Below are 20,623 nucleotides of genomic sequence, written 5' to 3'. Positions count from 1 at the left end.
TATTGCTTTTATGAAAGAGGAAAGTTTCAGAAGACCTTACTTTACCATTCCAGAAGCAATTCCACTACAGTTGATTTTTGTATATAGTAAACCCACTCCGGTATGGCTCAATGGGTAGGGTCCACCTGCAATGCAGGAGACACAGGAGATGCAGTTTCAATCCCTGGGTCAAGAAGATCCCCTGGAGGAGGAAATGGCAACTCATTCCAGTACTCTTGCCTGAAAAATCCCATGGACAGAGGAGCCTGGTGGGCTACAGTCCAAAGGGTCCCAAAGAATCGGACGTGAATGAGCTACTAAGAAGTCCCCCTTTATCTGAAGTTTTGCTTTCTGCAGTTTTACTCATTGTCAAACTGCAGTCTGAAAATATTACATAGAAAATTCCAGAAATAAACAACTTAATAAGCTTTAAATTGCATGCTATTCTGAGTAGCATGATAAATCTCACACCATCCCACTACCTCTTGCCTGGCATGTGCATCATTCTTGTGCCAGCAGCTCCACGTTGTATGTGCTACCAGCTCATTAGTCATTTAGTAGCTGTCTCAATTTTCAGATTGTCATAGTATGGCAATGCTTGTGCTTAAATAACCTTAATTTTATTATTAAATAAAATTATGTATATAGTGTCTCATCATCAAGAAAAGTATTTACTCCAAAGTTTGCCAAATACATTATCAGATTTGGGAAGTTTCATTCCTAGCTCATTAAGAACTTACTTTAAATCCAGTGACCACTGAATTCAGGTATTTTTCTCCCATAATACCTTCACAAGGCATTTCTTCTTTTATCTGTACAAATAGTGAGTAACATTTATAGATTTTTATTTTTACATGTTAAGCCACCCCTTGCATCCCTAGAATATATCCCACTTGGTCACAATATACATCATTTTTTAAAGTATGTTTCTAAGTTAAATTGTTACTTTGTTTGGATTTTTAAAAAATGTGTCCATAAAGTATTTGGAAATATAATTTTCCCTTCTCATATTGTCCTTTTCTGACTTAAATATCACTTTTATATTAGAGTCATAAAGTAAGTTAGGAGATGTTTTATTTTTTCCTCCTCTCAGAGAGAGATTTTATAAGATTGGAATGATCTACTCCTTTTAAGTTTGGTAGAATTTACTGGTAATACTATTTGGGCACTTTATTTTTTGGGGGGAGATTTCAAATCTTATCTTCAATTTTCTCAACAATTATAGGTCTATTCATACCTTCAGCTGCATTTTGAGTCTATCTTTTTAGGATTTTTTCTATGGCTTCTTCCATTTTGTCAAAGTTTTCAAATTACTGGCATAGAATTTTTATATTTTAATCTCTTTATGGATATAGCTATATCCTCTTTATCACTGATTCTTGTGTTTTCTTTTCCCACTTTAATCTCAGGAATTTATCTATTTTATCAGTTATCTTCAAAGAACATTCTCACAAGAACCTGTCCTGAACAGGTTTTTCCTCCAACTGCAGTATACCCATAAAAAAGAACATTTTCAGTTTATCAATATTTTATTGTACTTTCCTCTTATTTCATTGATTTGCTATTATTTTTACCATCATTTGTATTCTTCCTATTTGGAATTCATTCTATTCCATTATTTATTTATTTTTGGCTACACTGAGTCTTCACTGCTGTACGTGGGATTTCTCTAGTTGCAGCGAGTGGGAGCCACTCTCTAGTTCCGGTGCTCAGGGTTCTCACTTTGCAATGGCTTCTCCTGTTGCGGAGCACAGGCTCTAGAGTGTGAAGGCTTCAGTAATTGTGACACATGGGCCCAGTAGTTGTGTGGTGCAGACTTAGCTGCCCTGTGGCATGTGGAATCTTTCCAGACCAGGAATTGAACTCCTGTCCCTTATACTGGATGGTGGATTCTTTACCACTGGACCGCCAGAGAAGTCCTATTTGATTCCTTTTCAAACATAAAGGCTACTTAGCTGACTAATTTTTAGACTGATTTTTTTTCTAATATGAGCATTTAAAACTATAAATTTGCATACTATATAGTTTTATATGCAGTACTCTTACTATTGTTTGTTCCAAGTGTTTTAAACATTTCCATTGTTAACCACCCCTCACCGCACACCACCCCCCCCAAAAAAAAACAAAGACTTCCCTGGCAGTCCACTAGATAAGACTCTGTGCTACCAATACAGGGGGCGCAGATCCAATCCCTGGTCAGCGAACTAAGATCCTGCATGCCATGTGCATGGCCAAAAGTAAATAAATAAAATTAAAATTTACACTGTGATTTCTTCTTTGACCCAAAGAAGGGGGTTTTTAACTCTCTAAAGGACATCTTTTGTTTGCTTTATTGACTTGTACTTAACAACACTCTGGTGAGATGATATGGTTGGTACAATTCAGTTTTTTGATATAAGACTGGCATTTATGGACTGATATATTAGTTTTTGAAAATATTTCATGTATGCTTAGAAAGAATACACATTTTCTAGCTGTTGGGTTGAACTGTTTTTTGAATTAAACTTTAAAAATTTCTAAATCTTTGCTATTTTTCTATTTTCTGCTTCATCTATTAATAATTGAAGAGAAGTATGTTGAAATCTCCTAATGACGATGTTTCTCAATTTTTCTATGTTATACTTTTGGTAATGTTTACAAGCTTAGTTGGCTGATTTTAATCTCTGAGAAACCTGAGGGCCTAAACTGAGGACACTTTCTTCCACACAGTGGGAGATGCAAATATTTTTCTGGAATAATCTCCCAGAAACTAGGAACTTTATGGACCTGGATGATGTTAGCCAGGATTCCTGGCTTAACATGGAAGCTATGGTTAGTTTTCCTTTGGTGCTGATCCCACGCTTACATTCCAATTACTGGCCCAAGTATGCAAAAAGCACAACCCTATGAAGTTACGTACTACTAATTTCTAAATCAGAGTTGAGCAAATTGAGGAACAGAAAGGTTAAGCACCTTAGGACATGGCATTCAAACCTAACCAGAACGGCTCCCAAGTTTGTGCTCTTAACTACTAGACCATGTTAGCTCTTACTGTTTTCAGTCTCTCCACACCAAAAAAAAAAAAAAAAAGGCTGCATGAAAATGGGGACTTTTTATAGTGACATAGCTCTATATGTCCTTTGGCATCTAATAATAGATACTCAACAAATATTTGATGAACAAAGAAAAGAGGAGGCCAATATAGCCAGAAGAGGAAATGAACGCTTAAACTTGAACTACACACAAGCTGCCCTAAATAAACACTGCAAACTCAGAGCAAATCTATTCCAGCGGTTATTTATCACCCATGTGATGACTCACTTGCATAGTTCCAGCTAAGGAGTCCAAAATCCTGGAGTCACCCTTCTCTCGTGTGCCTGCATGCCCCATATTTTATCGATCTGAATAGCTCTAAATGTGTCCACCTCTCCACCCTCACTGCCACTACACCTTAGATAAGGTCACCATCTCCCATGGGTTAATGCAATAACCTAATTGTTTTCCCTACTTTCCACCTTTCGGTCTCCCCTTTTCTTTCTCCACACTGCAATCCAAGTGATCTTCTGAAAGTAAAGTCTGGTCATTTTGCCTTTTAAACAATTCTTCTCTGGCTCCAGATACACTACCCTTGGAATAATTTATTAAAGCATTCAAAACCTGTTCTAATCTCATCCTTGTTTGCCCCTTCAACTTAAACTCTTCCTGATTTCCACTATACCCTATGCTCTAGCCTGAATAAGTACTTGAACTTCCTCAAAGTGCCATCTTCTCTCATCCTCTGCCTTTCACACACTTCTGTTTCCCTGTGCTTAGTTCTGGTTCTCCCATCACTATGTTGTTGTTTAATCTTAAAGTCGTGTCCAACACTTTTGCAGTCCCCCATGGACTGACTACAGCCTGCCAAGCTCCTCTGTCCATGGGATTTCCCAGGCAAGAACACGAGAGTTGGTTGCCCTTTCTTTCTCCAGCCGATCTTCCCGACCCAGAGATCAAACTTGCGTCTCGTGCATTGTAGGCAGATGCTTTACCACTGAGCCGCCAGGGAAGACCCTCCTATCACTTGGCTAACTGCTGTTTGTCTTTTGGGTCTCATTTTTCCTGAAATGCCAGAGACAGGTTTGTCATCTCTGCTGTGAGCACTCATAGTCCCCCAGTCTTCGTTCTATCAGAACAGCTCTGTTGTGGTATAATCTGTTTGCCCATCTGTCCCATTAAATGCTGTATGCTCTTGTGAACAAACACCATTATCTACTGTGTTCAGCCATATACTTTCATTATCTAGAATAGGTTCTGACAGATACACGGCAATTATATTATTTGGAAAATTAAATGAAGCCCCATTTTATTGGTGAAGACGTGCTTAAAGTTGTTAAATGGTAGGAGCACATATCCAAATTCAAGTGAGTCTGGTTCTACAACACATGTACTTTAATGTACAGACCCCCTTTAAAAGGGGAAGATAAAAATTCTTCTGATCATTGGGTTGATAAAATTATCTTATTTGTAATGCTACTAACATTGTAATGCCATTGCTATATTAAATACAGTACTACTAAACAATCACTGTAAACAAACATTAATTTATAATTATATAATTGTAATTTATAACTATGAATTAATGCTGTGATCAGATTAGTGCTATAACAGCAAATATGCTTATCCTATTACATACTTTTTTCCTACTTAAACTAATACTGAATTTGTTTTTACAGTGTTTAGATTATGCCATAAAATCATCTGGTCTACATTTACCTAAACCTATTATCTAAATATTAAGTATTCTTCCATATTCTTCACTAGCCTGTGTCTTTAAACCCATCCTAGTTTGTGTCTGCATTAATTTTAATCAAATACAAATGCAAAGTACTTTCCTTTTAAAAGAATGGTCATCCTCAATATAAAAAAAGTACTTTATCTATTTTAGATCATCAATTAAAAACAAATACAAGATATATAAAATTCTCCTACAGAACTAGTTATCTCTAATAATATGCACACATGAACACAGATATCTAAGACTTATTTTGCAATCTCAATTAAACACATACACACACACACACACACACCCACACACCCCCCACCCCGCCAAAGCAATTGTCACCACAAACAAGCCGGGGCCTGGGCAAATTTTTCAGACGCCTCCTGTTCCTTCAGGAAGACTTGAGACTTCTTCAACAATGTTCCTTAAGAAACTCTGGCCTTGCCCCAGACTTCCCCAGGACAGTCTGTCTAGAGAAAACATAATGGAGATATGACCAGGACCAGCAAGTTCCACTAGGCTAGGCCTGTTCTAAGAAGCTCAGACAGAGATTGCTTCAAGTCCTCTAAAGTGATTTGGCAAAACAGCCCTTCTAATATTTAGAGATCACCTTCTAATATTTAGAAGCTTCTACGTAGCTGCTAAAGCCCAGAAATTGATGAAATCAAATCAGAACATGAAGGCACCATTATTCTAGGGTCTGGTAACAATTACAGATCCATCTCCTTCAGAGATTTCCTATTATTTTGACTGTTCATCAGAATGAGTAAGATTATACCATGACATCAGAAATATAATTTTCCACCCACTCCCATTCATTGATGGAGACAAACAAGGATTAGTTAAAGTTCTCAAGTAAATATAGAATATGTTGTACATTTCCCCTGTGTGTTTGGTGAAAGGAAGGAAAAAAAAATCAGGCAAAATTCTTGGTTGATATAAAGTCCTAAATTATACAATTGTATCCTCTCTTAATCTCTTCGATTATAAAGTCCTAAATTATACAATTGTATCCTCTCTTAATCTCTTCGATTAAGTGTACAAGTGGCTCCCAAGTCTGTGGTATTCAATCGTTTTGCCGCCCCCCCCCCCCAAAAAAAATCTGGAAACTGTAGTTCCTCACACACTGACTACTAAAATGTGTTAAGTTTAATAGTTGCAAATATGTAGTTTCTGGCATATTGTACAGTGTGTTATTTGTGCATTAAATAGATTATTGTCAAAACCTTGGCACTTGAGCTCATTCAGTTTTTGGAAAATGGCCACCATATAACTGGCCAGTTCTCACTATCAGAAAAGGTGTGACCTCATTTGAATTTGAAAGGGAACAGAATATGCCACCCCAAAACATGCCATTTGGCATACTGTTTACTTTGAATTAATATTATTTAAGAAATAACTGGTATAAGAAGAACACTCTGATTTTCTGATTTGCTTTGCCCCCATGACAGCAGAACATAAGTCTCCCACTGGGAAAGTATACTCCCACTACTCCCACTTCTAACCCAGGAGGTTAGAAGGCATCCTTATTATCACAGATAGGGAGTTTAGGACTGACAAGGCTGTATAAACATATCTTGTTACTTCTTTACTGATTTGCCACCCAAGCCAATTTTGTCAATTCTTCACAAATGTATTGTTTCCTTGTCTAGAAGGTAAAAAGCTGCCTGCTTAGGTCACTTCTTTGAGTGTCATATTTTTATGGCTCGCATATGTATGAAATTGTTTTTCTGATGTTAATCTGTCTTACGTCAATTTAATTATTATTATTGTTTAATTATTAGACCAACCACAGAGCTTAGAAGCGAAGAAGGGAAAAGTTTTCTTTCCCTACAAATTCAAAGCAGTGAAAAACATTCCTGTTATAACCTATTCCTGTCTCCTTCCAAATTTCTCTCTCTGAGGCAATGCATTCTGGATGTTTCTCTTTGTTGGGACTGTTTGCCAAACATTTTGATAGTGTGGAGCAGCACACCAAAGTAAGAACAGGGATGAGTGAGGTAGCCTTTCTTTTGTTAAGAAGGAGAAGGGAATAAACAAGGACCTACTGCACAGCAAGGGAACTATATCTTGTAATAACCTATAATGGAAAAGAATCTGAAAAAAGATACATATATATATAATATATATATGAATCACTTTGTTATATACTTGAAACACAACATCGTAAAGCAACTATACTTCAAAAAAAGGATTTTTTTTTAAAGACAAAGATGAGATTTAAGTCCTGAGGCATCCACACATCTTACAAGAGCTCATTCTAAATTCCAGGTATATTTTGCAAACTGAGGATTTGCAGAATTAGTCCTTAAAACTATACCACCATGTGACAATGAAGATTACCTGTCCCGGAGCATTGCACCTACCTTTGCTGAAGATAGGATAATAAAATATCTCCAAGATTTCTAAAATTTCCATTTGAGTTATAGAAGCTGTCACATTTCAATTCAAAGGAAACAATCTGGGTTCTGAGGTTAAATAGAAATGCTCCATGGCATAAATTTTACAGATTTTTTTCTGAAGTAAGAGTTAAAACAAAAGGATTAAATGTTAATTAATCTCAGAATACTTATGCTTAAATTTACATACACACCCAATGATGGTAGAGCTGTTTGATACAGTAAGGTTCAGTTGGAACAGCTAATATAATACTTATGGAATCCAATTACACTTTGAGCTTAGTTGCCAGTTATGATTTCTCACAATTTTTTGTATTTATCTTATTTTTAATTTTTTTTTTTTTTTTTTTTGTGGCTTATAAGATCTCAGTTACCCAACCAGGGACTGAACCATGGCTATGGCAGTGAGAGCATCAAGTCCTTACCACTAAACAACCAGGGAATTCCCACAATTTGTTTTTTATTTTTTAATTTAAGATTTATTTTTGCTCCACTGGGTCTTCATTGTTGAGTGCTGTGGTGAGCGTGGGATACTCTCTAGTTGAGGGTGCAAAGATTTCTCATTGCAGTGGCTTCTCTTGTGGAACACCCGCTCTAGAGCCAGGGCTTCCGTAGCTATGGCTCATGGGCTTAGTTGCCCTGTGGCATGTGGAATCTCCCCAGTCCATGGATTGAACCCATGTCCCCTGCACTGGCAGATGGGTTCTCAAGCACAAAACCACCAGGGAAGCCCCTCAATTTGTTTTTTAATGGTTACAATTTTTGGTCACCAACAACTGTCTCATCAGTCTTAACAATAACACTGCCTTGTATTAAAAAATTTATTCCACAGTGTCAAAAGTAAATTTAAAACTGCAAGTATCTTCAGGAAGAAAAAGATTCAGAGAGAAGAAGAAAGTGAATAAAATATAAGCAGTCAAAAGAAAATTTATGGATAAAAAAATTCAAAACCCCGACATCGACTCAACACAATTCTGCCAAATTACCAAATTCCTGTCTTTGTTATTTGAAATGTCTTATTTTGGCATGATTTCTTAAATACCAATTTTCTTCACATTTTAAAAAGGACATAAAAACCTGAAGTAATAGTGAAGAAAGGGAAGTTACAGACTGTGTTCTCTGAAGTCCTTTATACCATGCAGGAGAGTTTTGCTCAGTAGAATTCCAGATTATAATCTAGGCTATCATATATAAATGTTATTTTCTGTAGCAATCCAAAATAGACTATTCAAAACCTAAATATACTATTTTTACTTATTAATATATGACTGATTTTGTCCCAGGGTTTGAGGCACAAAGGTATTGGTACTTTAAAATAACAAACAAACAAGAATGGAGTTAGGGTTATGGTCATCTACATTACTCCTTTTGAATAGAAATGCTAGTACACCACTGCCAGTATCTACTACATACCCAATTCTTTGAGGCCGAGTTGGGAAAATAAATAATCATAAAGAAGACAGCAGAGAAATTTGTTTCTTTTCTTGAAAAAAAAAAAAAGTATGAATGGCTCACAGAAATACTTAACATTATAACTAGCTCCATGATTTTCAATAGTTTTATAGTTCATAGTTAGTTTTATGTAACAGTATCTCATGTGCTTAGTTGTATCCTACTCTTTGGGACCCTTTGGACTGTGGCCCGCCAGGCTCCTCTGTCAATCAGATTTTTCAGGCAAGAATACTGGAGTGGGTTGCCATTTCCTCCTCCATGCAATCTTCCTGATCCAGGGACTGAACTCACACCTCCTGTGTCTCCTGCATTCTAGGCAGATTCTTAACCTGCTGAGACACTGGGAAAGCCCTAAAATATCTCATAGGTTTTTAAATTTTATTTATTTTTAATTACAGGAAAATTGCTTTACAATGTTGTGTTGGTTTCTGCCATATATCAACATGAATCAGCCATAGGTACATGTATGTCCCCTCCCTCTTGAACCTCCCTCCTACCTCTCACCCCATATCACCCCTCTAGGTTGTCACAGAGAACCAGATTTGAGCTCCCTATATCATGCAGCAAATTTCCACTGGCTATCTAATTTTACATTCTCACAGGTATTGATGTTGTTTTGTTGTTGTTTATTTGCTAAGTCTTGTCCATCTCTTTGTGACCCCAGGGACTGTAGCCCTCAAGGCTCCATGGGATTATCCAGCAAGAATACTGGAGTGGGTTGCCATTTCCTTCTCCGCGGGATCTTCCTAATGCAGGATCAAACCCCTGTATCTGGCACTGACTGCGCTGGCAGACAGATTATTTACTGCTGAGCCACCAGGGATGACTAAAGACTAAAATTTTACCTCTACGATTTACTCATCTTTCTTAAAAGTTTTCATCTCAAATGCAAGACAACTGAATTTGTCTCTTTTTAGTTCTCTCCTGTATATGTAATTGTTTAATATCCATGACTGAGTCTGAACATCATTATAACTGTTACATCTGAGCTCATTACTTCAAAGAAGTAACAAAGTTGTTTTGTAAAGAAGCTGATAATCCACAAAAGACTAATAAATTAAGTATTGTTTGTCTAACATTACTTACACTAAGCACAGATAAATACTTATTGGCAAGGTTGTTTTAAAGGGCCTTTCTGGACACTAAAAACATATCAAAAATGAAATTTTATTACCTCAAAATACTATTATAGGTTAAACTTAAGGGTCCTTAAATGTTGACAATGTAAGTCCTAGACTATTCTATCAGTAAAACAAAAAAATCACTTTATAATACACTTACAGTAATTTCAACAATCTATTTAACTTCCCTTAAAAAAAAAAAAAGACATTAAATTGCTAATCTACTCCCCTTCCGGGCTGTTTTCTTTTTTTTATAATTTATTTATTTTTTTATTTTTTATTTATTTTATTTTATTTTTAAACTTTACAATATTGTATTGGTTTTGCCATATATCAACATGAATCTGCCACAGGTATACATGTGTTCCCCATCCTGAACCCTCCTCCCTCCTCCCTCCCCATACCATCCCTCTGGGTTGTCCCAGTGCACCAGCCCCAGGCATTCAGTATCGTGCATCGAACCTGGACTGGCGACTCGTTTCATATATGATATTATACGTATTTCAATGCCATTCTCCCTTATCATCCCACCCTCTCCTTCTCCCACAGAGTCCAAAAGACTGTTCTATACATCAGTGTCTCTTTTGCTGTCTCGTATACAGGGTTATTGTTACCATCTTTCTAAATTCCATATATATGCTTTAGTATACTGTATTGGTGTTTTTCTTCCTGGCTTACTTCACTCTGTATAATAGGCTCCAGTATCAGCATAGTGCAATCACAACAGAGTGAGGTCAAGGGGTGCATTCCTAATCTGCATCCCAAATCTGAGTCATCAGCCTCTAGAGGTGTTACTGGCAACTGGTATGACACCAGCCTATACATTCGAGTGAATTACTGAAGACAAGGTTTGGGACTAATTTAAATAACGTAACTGATGTTACTGGATCCACAAGAAGAGAGAATTCCATGGGTCATGGTAATTAGCTGAAAAATTGCGCAAGACACACTGTTCCATTTAACTATGCTTATGGGAATTTCAAAGACAGCTACTACCTTAGAAACTCACAAGAGTGGAGAGAAAGTAAAATAATACAAAATTAAAAATTCACATAAAAGGGAATTCCCAGGTGGTTCAGCGGTTAAGTATCCACCTTTCAATTCAGGAGACCTGGTTCCATCCCGGCTCTGAGAACTAAGAACCCCACATCGGGGAGGAGGGTGCAGCGGCGGGGAACTATGCCAAGTAGCCACAATTACTGAGCCTGCTCCAAGCAGAAAGATCCAGCCTTAGGCAACTAAGACCCAAGGCAGTCAAACAGATAATTTAAAGAAAAATCAGTAAAGATTCTCACATGGTGGTTTAGTCCCTTAGTCTTGTATGACTCTTTGCGACCCCACGGACTGTAGCCTGCCAGGCTCCTTTGTCCATGGGATTTCTCCAGGCAGGAATATTGGAGTGCGTAGCCATTTCCTCCTCCATGGGAATCTTCCCCACCCAGGTAGTAAACCCGGGTCTCCTGCACTGCAAGCGGATTCTTTATTGACTGAGCCACTAAGATTCCCATCAGTTCAGTTCAGTCGCTCAGTCGTGTCCGACTCTTTGCGACCCCGTGAATCGCAGCACGCCAGGCCTCCCTGTCGATCACCAACTCCCGGAGTTCACCCAGACTCACATCCATCGAGTCAGTGATGCCATCCAGCCATCTCACCTTCGTCATCCCCTTCTCCTTCTGCCCCCAATCCCTCCCAGCATCAGAGTCTTTTCCAATGAGTCAACTCTTTGCATGAGGTGGCCAAAGTACTGGAGTTTCAGCTTTAGCATCATTCCTTCCAAAGAAATCCCAGGGCTGATGTCCTTCAGAATGGACTGGTTGGATCTCCTTGCAGTCCAAGGGACTCTCAAGAGTCTTCTCCAACACCACAGTTGAAAAGCATCAATTCTTCGGCGCTCAGCCTTCTTCACAGTCCAACTCTCACATCCATACATGACCACAGGAAAAACCACAGCCTTGACTAGACGGACCTTTGTTGGCAAAGTAATGTCTCTGCTTTTGAATATGCTATCTAGGTTGGTCATAACTTTCCTTCCAAGGAGTAAGCGTCTTTTAATTTCATGGCTGCAGTCACTAAGCCATGCCAACAAGGTAATGTCATCAGAGTCGGACACGACTGAGCAACTGAACTAACTAGAAGAGTTTAAGGATTAGAACGTTACAGGTGGCAGGGCACGCCACGCCAGAAGAAAAACAACTCCTGCCCACCTACCCCTAGCTGAGGCACAACCCCACTCAGAGATGTTGCAGGCAAGAGATTAACCAACCCTATCAGATTTTACACCCTAGGTCACTCTACTCTTCCTGCCAAAGCATCCCCACGGGGGATGAAACGATTTCCCCCAGATCACCACCCCAGATCACTCGTCTCCCCTAGCGGGTAGCCAGGACAACAGCCTCTCGGTGATTCACAGGCGCTGCCACCAACTAAGCCCCTGGCGGACCGCTCCCATCCCCGTCCCGGAGACCAAGCTCTCCGCTCCCCAAGGCTCCCTCCCGCCCAGCCCAAGCCGCCAGGGCTCCCGGCTTGCAGCCAGCCATCACCCAACTAACCGAAGTCCGCGGCTCCCGGCGCCGCGTGTGCGTGAGCGTGGGCGGGACAGACCCGGATGGCGCTTGGCAGAGCTCACCTCCGCACCACGCGCTCAGCACGCAGCCGGAGTTCTCCAGAGTTCCGCACGCACCGGTTCGCAGCGGTGGAACCGGTGGGTGCCGCCGCCTTATACCCCGCCGCCGGGGCCGGAGCTGGCGCGCAGTGGGCGGAGTCGGCCCTCCCGGCCACCCCCCTCCCCCCGCCACCCCACAGGCGCTAACTGCACTGTGGCGCCCTCCTGGCCGCGGGCGTCGGCTCCGGCCCCTCCAGGTGTTACTCCGCCACCTCCAGGTCCCACCGGCACACTTGCGTGACGCCAGTGTCCGCCTCTCCCTGAGTCTCTGGAGGAGAAAGGGGGAAAGCCGCCAAGGACGGATGGGGCGTGCCCCCAGGGCCCTGATTCAGGTTTGAGGGGCGATGGTGCGGGGAGGAGCGGGGGACTGATGGAAGTGGGGGACCCGGCGGAGTTTGAATGGACGCGGGTGTACCTTGAACCGCGGAAGAGGCCGAGAGCCAGAGGTTAGGAGGTGGGCTGTGACCTGGCCACTGGTGTTCAGTGACCTCAGGGAAGTCACTCAAAACCCTCAGGGCCTGTTTCCGCTCTTTAAAATGGCAACAGTAATATTGGAGACCTCATTTAGATTTTAATGGTCTTTGAGGGATGGTAGGTACATAGAGGTCGGGAAAGAAGAGCAAGTCAGAGGGTGGCAAGATTGGTCCAGAAGGGTAGGGGTGGGGGTGTGTGTGTGTGTGAGAAACATGGAATAATGCAGAGGCCAAATTTCTGTGGACACAGTATTTAGGACATGATGTAATTATGGTTGGCAGTTTCGGGGGCGGGGGGGGGGGTGGTGTTGATTATATTACTAAGCACTTCACGTGAACCTTCATGACCCTGTGAAGTAGGTTCTGTTGACAGTTGACAGATAAAGAATCCAAGGCTCAGAGAGAAGCTGAGTAACTTTACGGAAGTCACTGACCTAGTAGTGGCCAACCTTTGAATTCAGACTTCAGAGGCCGATTTTCTCATAAGAGCCTTGGTTCTTAAGCAAGTCCGGATACCAAAGTGTATCTGTTAAAAGTTATATAATTTTTATTTAAGAAATACCAAAAAAGTATGTCGAAGGCCCTTGTCGTCAAAGAATTTAGAAATTCTTTGTGACTGCTGAGATACAAATCAGCCTACGTTTGCTGAGCATTTGCTCATGCCAGGACCTGTCCTACTGCTCCTCTCTCGGTCTGTCTGTCTTTCTCTCAGTTCAGTTCAGTCGCTCAGTCGTGCCCGCCTCTTTGCGACCCCATGAATCGCAGCTCACCAGGCCTCCCTGTCCATCACCAACTCCGGGAGTTCACCCAGACTCACATCCATTGAGTCAGTGATGCCATCCAGCCATCTCATCCTCTGTCATCCCCTTCTCCTCCTGCCCCCAATCCCTCCCAGCATCAGAGTCTTTTCCAATGAGTCAACTCTTCTCATGAGGTGGCCAAAGTACTGGAGTTTCAGCTTTAGCATCAGTCCTTCCAAAGAAATCCCAGGGCTGATGTCCTTCAGAATGGACTGGTTGGATCTCCTTGCAGTCCAAGGGACTCTCAAGAGGTCTTCTCCAACACCACAGTTCAAAAGCATCAATTCTTTGGCGCTCAGCCTTCTTCACAGTCCAACTCTCACATCCATACATGACCACAGGAAAAACCATAACCTTGACTAGACGAACCTTTGTTGGCAAAGTAATGTCTCTGCTTTTGAATATGCTATCTAGGTTGGTCATAACTTTTCTTCCAAGCAGTAAGCGTCTTTTAATCTCATGGCTGCATTCACCATCTGCAGTGATTTTGGAGCCCCCCAAAATAAAGTCTGACACTGTTTCCACTGTTTCCCCATCTATTTCCCATTAAGTGATGGGACCAGATGCCATGATCTTCGTCTTCTGAATGTTGAGCTGTAAGCCAACTTTTTCACTCTCCACTTTCACTTTCATCAAGAGGCTTTTAGTTCCTCTTCACTTTCTGCCTAAGGGTGGTGCCATCTGCATATCTGAGGTTATTGATATTTCTCCCCGCAATCTTGATTCCAGCTTGTGTTTCTTCCAGCCCAGCGTTTCTCATGATGTACTCTGCATAGAAGTTAAATAAGCAGGGTGACAATATATAGCCTTGACGTACTCCTTTTCCTATTTGGAACCAGTCTTTTGTTCCATGTCCAGTTCTAACTGTTGCTTCCTGACCTGCATACAGATTTCTCAAGAGGCAGGTCGGGTGGTCTGGTATTCCCATCTCTTTCAGAATTTTCCACAGTTTATTGTGATCCACACAGTCAAAAGCTTTGGCATAGTCAATAAAGCAGAAATAGATGTTTTTCTGGAACTCTCTTGCTTTTTCCATGATCCAGCGGATGTTGGCAATTTGATCTCTGGTTCTTCTGCCTTTTTTAAGACCAGCTTGAACATCAGGAAGTTCACGGTTCACATATTGCTGACACCTGCCTTGGAGAATTTTGAGCATTACTTTACTAGTGTGTGAGATGAGTGCAGTTGTGCGGTAGTTTGAGCATTCTTTGGCGTTGCCTTTCCAATTAATTCCTACAACAACTTTTGAGAGGAGACCTTATAGTTTGTTCTGCAAATGAATAATCTGAGACTGAGAAGTGGAGTTTGTGGGGTTAGGCTTTGTGCCCTCCCCTCACCCACTTTGCCTCTGTTCAAAGCAAAGTTTTCAGTAAGAATTCAATGCTAGTAGAAGACACTGCAGAATCTATGGTCAAGTACAGCTTATGAGCAGTAATTGTTTTTTATGTTCATAAATGCAGAGAAAGAAGGCACTTCATGTCACTGGAATGTCCAGGACTTAGATCAGCAATGCTTCAGAGTTGTTAGAGTGGAGGCAGCATTCGGGGTACGTGGTAGACAGATGAATTAGGAAGACAGTGGGAAGCTCTGGCTCAGGGTTGAATTTATAAGGGTCTGAACTACACAATGACAGTGTGAAGAGGTAGATAAGAGGTTCCCAGGAAACTTCTTGAAGGCTCATGAAGCAACAGTATGGTGAGTTCAGAATACAGACTCAGGAGGCAGACTACCTAGTTTTCAACAAAGTACCTTAAGGTTGCTAGGAGAATAAAATTAGGGTTGTGAAGCACTTGGAACAGAGGCTAGTATACAGCAAGTGCTCAATAAGTATTTTTAAAACATGAATAAATAGGAAATTAAGGAATAATTTCATTTACAACAGCATCCAAAAGAATCTCAGTCATGTCCAACTCTTTGCAACCCCATAGGCTGTAGCCTGCCAGGCTCCTCTCTCCATGGAATTCTCCAGGCAAGAGTACTGGAGTGGGTTGCCAGTCTTTTCTCCAGGGGATCTTCTCGACCCAAGGATAGAACCCTGGCCTCCTGCATTGCAGGCAGATTCTTTACCATCAGAGTCCTCAGGGAAGCCCCAAAACACCTAGGGAGTTGCCTAAACTCTTTGCAACCTCTTTAGTTAAAACACTTAGGGATAGATTTAACTAAGGAGGTTGTAAACAGTTTATGCAACTCTACTGCCCTATTTCAGATACCATCTGCAAGGTTGGGAGTCTCCAGGGCCGCCCTGACTTCAGGGCCATAAATTCAAGTATTCTCATAACCTTGCTTAGACTCAATAATTTGCTACAAAGATTGGCAGAACACACTGAAAGCTATTATATACACAGTCACATTGATTACAGAGAACGGATACATTGAATTGAGGCAGCAGTAGGGCAGCATCTGGGAGGGGTCCAAACTGGAAGTTCTGGTTGTCCTTTCCAGGTGGGGTCCTGAGTGGAGTTGTCTCCTCTCATATATGATGTGTGAAGTGCTCTAAGAATATTGCCAATCACAAATGCTCACTGGTGTCCAGTGCTTGATGAGGCTTCTTTACTTGGGGAGAATTATTGTCCATGTGATTGAACTAAAATCTCTATCCACCTGCTTCCCTGAAGTTTGGGCTGTTATCTTGTGACACTCAGTCTTAACTTTCCAGTCACATTGTTGGCTTTTCTAACGTTGTCAGCTGTACCCTGAGTCATTTCATTAGCCTGAACTATGAAGGGGCCCACCCTGAGACACCTTATTAGCATAAAACTATGAAAGTTGGTCTGAGGGACTCCACTATGAATTATACTCCTGTCTCTTGGGAAATTGCAGGGGTGTGGAGGTCATCTCCCTGGAGCTGGGGCAGAGGCCAGACCTCCCTTTAGGAGGCCAGATTCCTTACTACACAAAAGTGAAAGACTTGCACACTAAAAACTATTAAATATTGCTGAAATATACTAAAGAATACCTAAATAAGTGGAAAGACGTCCATGTTCATGTATTGGAAGACAAGATTGTTAAGATGGCAATACTACCCAGCTTGCTCTACAGATTCAATGCAATTCTGATTAAAATGCCAATAGCCCTTTTTGCAAACGTGGAAAATACATATGGAATTGCACAGGACCTTGAATATTTAAAATATTTAAGAAGAACAAAGTTAGCGGACTCACATTTCCTTATTGTAAAACTTATTACAAAGCTACAGAGATCAAAACATTGTGGTGTTGGCATAAGGATAGATAGACAAGAGAATAGAATTAAAAGTCAGAAATAGACTTATAAATCTATGGCAAATTAATTTTTTTCTGACCATTCAATGGGAAAAGAAAAGTCTCTTCAACACGTGGTTCTGGGACAACTGAATATCTATATGCAAAAGAATGAAGTTGCACCCCTACCTTATGCAATATACAAAAATTAAAAATGGATTAACTGATAACCTAAATATAAGAACTAAATTATAAAACTCTTAGAAGAAAAATATGCATGGTAAATCTTAATGACCTTGCATTTGGCAATAAATTCTTAGATATAATACCAAAAGAAGAGTAAAGAAGAAAAAGATAAATTGGGTTTGATCAAAATTAGAAGTCTTTGTGCATCAAAGGGCATTATCAAGAAAGTGAAAAGACAACCTATAGAATGGGAGAAAATATTTGCAAATTAGGGTCTAATGTCCAGAATACATAAATAACTCATACAACTCAACAACAAAAAGACAACCCAATTAAAAAATGAGCAAAGGACTTGAATAGGTGTTTTCCAAAAAAAATGTGTTAGTGACCAACAAGCACATGACAAGATACTCAACATGGAGAACAGTGTGGAGATTCCTTAAAAAACTGGAAATAGAACTGCCTTATGACCCAGCAATCCCACTGCTGGGCATACACACGGAGGAAACCAGAATTGAAAGAGACACATGTACCCCAGTGTTCATCACAGAGCTGTTTATAATAGCCAGGACATGGAAGCAACCTAGATGTCCATCAGCAGATGAATGGATAAGAAAGCTGTGGTACATATACACAACGAGTATTACTCAGCCATTAAAAAGAATACATTTGAATCAGTTCTAATGAGGTAGATGAAACTGGAGCCTATTATACAGAGTGAAGTAAGCCAGGAAGAAAAACACCAATACAGTATACTAACGCATATATATGGAATTTAGAAAGATGGTAACAATAACCCTGTATACGAGACAGCAAAAGAGACACTGATGTATAGAACAGTCTTTTGGACTGTGTGGGAGAGGGAGAGGGTGGGATGATTTGGGAGAATGGCGTTGAAACATGTATAATATCATATATGAAATGAGTCACCAGTCCAGGTTTGATGCACGATACTGGATGCTTGGGGCTGGTGCACTGGGACAACCCAGAGGGATGGTACGGGGAGGGAGGAGGGAAGAGGGTTCAGGATGGGGAACACATGTATGCCTGTGGCAGATTCATGTTGATATATGGCAAAACCAATACAATATTGTAAAGTTAAAAAATAAAGAAAAAAAGATACTCAACATTATTAGTCATTAGAGAAATGTAAGTTGGAACCACAAGATGCCAGTCTGTACCAACTAGGATGGTTATAATAATAATTTTTTAAGGAAAATAAGAATTGGCAAGAATGTGGAGAAATCTGAAAATTTGTACATTGCTCATAGGGTATAGCCACTGTGGAACAGTTTGGCAGTTCCTCAGAAGTTAAACATAATATTACCACATGACCCAGCAATTCTACTTCTAAGTATATACCCAAAGAATTAAAAGCAGGTATTCAAACACATTTTCTGTGACCAGTGCATTCTCTTGGCAGAATTCAGTTAGCTTTTGCCCTGCTTCTTTTTGTTCTCCAAGGCCAAACTTGCCTGTTACTCCAGGTATCTCTTGACTTCCTACTTTTGCATCCACAAAAAAGTTCTTAATGAACCAGGTTACTACGACGGTGTGGTCAGTCACCCAGAGCCAGACATTCTGGAGAGCAAAGTCAAGTGGGCCTTAGGAAGCACTGCTGTTAATAAAGCTAGTGGATGCAATGGAATTCCCGTAGAACTGTTTAAAACCCTGGAGGATGATGCCATCAAGGTGTTGCATTCAATATGTCAGCAAATCTGGAAGACCCAGTAGTGGCTACAGGACTGAAAAATGTCAATCCTCATTCCAATTCCCAAGAAGGAAGTACTAAAGAATGTGCTAACGATCGGACAGTTGCATTCATCTCCCATGCTAGTACCTGGAGGAGGGCATGGCAACCCACTCCAGTGTTCTGGCCTGGAGAATCCCCATGAACAGAGGAGCCTGGCGGGCTACAGTCCATGGGGTCTCAGAGTCGGACACAACTGAGCATCTAAGCACAGCACCCATGCTAGTAAGGTCGTGCTTAAAATTTTTTGCATGCTAGGCTTCAGCATTATGCAAACCAAGAACTTCCTGATGTCCAAGCTGGGTTTAGAAAAGGAAGAGGAACCAGAGATCAAATTGCCAACATTTGCTGGATCATAGAGAAAGCTAGGGAATTCCAGAAAAACATCTATCTCTGTTTCATTGACTGCACTAAAGCCTTTGTGTGGATCATAATAAACTGTGAAAAACTCTTAAAGAGATGGGAATACCAGACCATCTTACCTGTCTCTTGAGAAACCTGTATGGTGGTCAAGAAGCAATAGTTAGAACCCTGTATGGAACAATTGATTGGTTCAAGATTGAGAAAGGAGTACGACAGGGCTGTCTGCTGTCACCCTGTTTGTTTAACCTGTACAGTGAGCACATCATGAGAAATGCCAGGCTGGATGAGTTACAAGCTGGAATCAAGATACGCGGGAGAAACGTCAACAGCCTCAGATATGGGGATGATACCAGTCTAATGGCAGAAATTGAAGAGGCACTAAAGAAGCCTCTTAATAAATATGAAGGAGGAGAGTGAAAGAGCCGGCTTAAAACTAAATATTAAAAAAACTAAGATCATGGCATCCTGCCATGGAAAACTAGAACAGACAGCTTTAATGTGTATACTTCAGGTCCCACAAAACAACTTGTATCTTCTCATAAACAGTGAATATTTCATGAAGAGTAAGGCTTTGGAGTGGGAAGAAGTGAAGTCGCTCAGTTGTGTCCAACTCTTTGCGACCCCATGGACTGTAGCCTACCAGGCTTCTCCGTCCATGGGATTTTCCAGGCAAGAATACTGGAGAGGGTTATCATTTCCTTCTCCAGGGGATCTTCCCAACCCTGGGATTGAACCTGCGTCTCCAGCATTGGAGGCAGACGCTTTAACCTCTGAGCCACCAGGGAAGCCTTGATGGCTCTTTTTCTGCAGGCAATTCTCTGAACTCTTCTAGGCTTCAGTTTCCTCACCAGGTACATTGGAGATAATACCTACAAACCTAATTTGTTGTGAGAATCAAAAGAGAAAATAATAAGTGAAACTGGGAAAGTACTCTGAGAATGTTTTTTTTATCATGTTTTTATAAATTATCAGTTGTTGTTTAATTGCTAAGTCATGTCTAATTCTTGCAACCCCATGGACTGTATAGCCCACTGGACTCCTCTGTCCTTGGGATTTTCCAGGCAAGAATACTGGAATGGGTTGCTGTTTCCTTCTCCATTGTATCTTCCTGATGCCAAAGGTCAAACCCATGTCTCCTGCATTGGCAGACTTATTCTTTACCACTGAGCCACCAGGGAAGACCAAATTATCAGTAAAGGGTGCTTAAGTGAAACTGAAAGTCGCTTAGTAATATCCGACTCTTTGCAATCACATGGACTGTACAGTTCATGGAATTCTCTAGGCCAGAATACTGGAGTGGATAGCCTTTCCCTTCAGAGTATCTTTCCCACCCAGGGATCGAGCCCAGGTCTCCTGTATTGCATGTGGATTCTTTACCAGCTGAGCCACAGGGAAGCCGAAAAGGGTGCTTAAGGGGGAAAGAAAATTCAGAAATAAAGAAGGTGGGAAGAGGAAACAGTTTGAGTGAACTGGAGAAAACGATAAAATAAAGCAGGTGTA

General features: G+C 40.8%; 1 protein-coding gene and 1 long non-coding RNA gene across 2 annotated transcripts in view; one reads left to right on the top strand and one right to left on the bottom strand.

Moving 5' to 3' along the window:
- Positions 1-12,449, bottom strand: part of LOC109555916 (monocarboxylate transporter 1-like) — a 33,655-nt gene extending 21,206 nt beyond the window's left edge. The window contains exon 1 of the mRNA XM_019956797.2: positions 12,239-12,449. The gene's annotated coding sequence lies outside the window, so the exon portion shown is untranslated. The remainder of the gene's footprint in view (positions 1-12,238) is intronic.
- A 23-nt stretch (positions 12,450-12,472) lies between these two features.
- Positions 12,473-20,623, top strand: part of LOC109555915 (uncharacterized) — a 179,659-nt gene continuing 171,508 nt past the window's right edge. The window contains exon 1 of the long non-coding RNA XR_011565747.1: positions 12,473-12,683. This is a non-coding gene — a long non-coding RNA (uncharacterized lncRNA). The remainder of the gene's footprint in view (positions 12,684-20,623) is intronic.

Source organism: Bos indicus, chromosome 3, assembly GCF_029378745.1.
Source record: "Bos indicus isolate NIAB-ARS_2022 breed Sahiwal x Tharparkar chromosome 3, NIAB-ARS_B.indTharparkar_mat_pri_1.0, whole genome shotgun sequence".
NCBI lineage: Eukaryota > Metazoa > Chordata > Mammalia > Artiodactyla > Bovidae > Bos > Bos indicus.
This window is presented reverse-complemented; position numbering and strand designations above follow the sequence as displayed.